Source organism: Opisthocomus hoazin, chromosome 14 (assembly GCF_030867145.1).
Source record: "Opisthocomus hoazin isolate bOpiHoa1 chromosome 14, bOpiHoa1.hap1, whole genome shotgun sequence".
Taxonomy (NCBI): domain Eukaryota; kingdom Metazoa; phylum Chordata; class Aves; order Opisthocomiformes; family Opisthocomidae; genus Opisthocomus; species Opisthocomus hoazin.
In genome coordinates this window covers 20,183,394-20,184,440 of record NC_134427.1, presented here as the reverse complement: position 1 = coordinate 20,184,440, position 1,047 = coordinate 20,183,394, and the positions used below count along the sequence as shown (strand labels likewise).

Sequence of the window (1,047 nt, the reverse complement as noted above, 5' to 3'; positions counted from 1 at the left end):
CAGGAATTAAGTTGAGCCCAGGAAGAAGGGAGGGGTGGAGGGAAGGTGTTTTAAGATTTGGTCTGATTTCTCATTATGCTACTCTGATTTGATTTGAAATAAATTAAATTAACTTCCCCAAGTCAAGTCTGTTTTGCCTGCAACAGTAACTGGTGAGTGATGTCCCTGTCGTTATCTCAACCCATGAGCCTTTCATCGTATTTTTCTCTCCCTGTCCAGTTGAGGAGGTGAGAGTGATAGAGCAGCTCCAGCCACGGTGAGCCCACCACAGTCCTTTTTGGTGCCCGAAAGTTGGAAATGAACCACTCTGTCGCCAGACAGCTACAGTTTGAAACCTGCATCTCAGACCACTGAGGGTCACCCAGGCCCTGCAGCCCCCCTGGCTACCGAAACCTCGCCGCGCAAAACCAATACAATAGTAGAGCTGAACGGGAATGTCCCACAGGAATAGGCACTCAGCTGTGACAAAGCTCACCACTTCTTCCCCACTGAAAAACCATGGTGGGAGTTCAACACTGAAAGGACAAGATGCTAGTAGAGCTGAAAAGTCCCTGGTCATCCGCACGTTTCCATGGTTGAGTGTATGAATGTGCACAGGGTGAACGTGCGCAAGAACAATCGGTCAAAAAAAAAAAGGAGGGGGGAATCTTGTATGAGATCTACGCAATGTTTAGGTAAAACTGCCTTATTTCTAAATCCATATTGGAGTCCATCACTGGAGTAACCCTGGTATACATACACAGAGACAGTGTGATCTTCAGTTGAGAGATGAGAGCAGTCCAGTCTTGGATTCTGCTTAAATGCCACCAGTGATTCACTGCCAAAGGACAGATCACTTCTGGCCTGGCTCACTGGGGAAGCCGCTCAGGCATACCAAAGCAACAACGTGGGATATGAACCAGAAGGGCAAGAGGGGAAATAACTAACAATAACACTAATATTAGCTTTTTTTCATTTGTCACCTTAACAAAGTGCCTATACCCATATGTATGCACACTAATGAGGGGCCCAATTGCCAGAACCATTGAGTCTCCAGCCATTTCTGTG

At 46.7% G+C, this 1,047-nt stretch overlaps 1 non-coding gene across 1 annotated transcript; it reads right to left on the bottom strand.

The window, feature by feature from the left end:
• Window positions 1-281: 281 nt before the first annotated feature.
• On the bottom strand, window positions 282-367 carry TRNASTOP-UCA (transfer RNA opal suppressor (anticodon UCA)). Its single transcript has one exon. It is a non-coding gene; the product is annotated as a tRNA-Sec (tRNA).
• Between the last annotated feature and the right edge of the window lie 680 nt (window positions 368-1,047).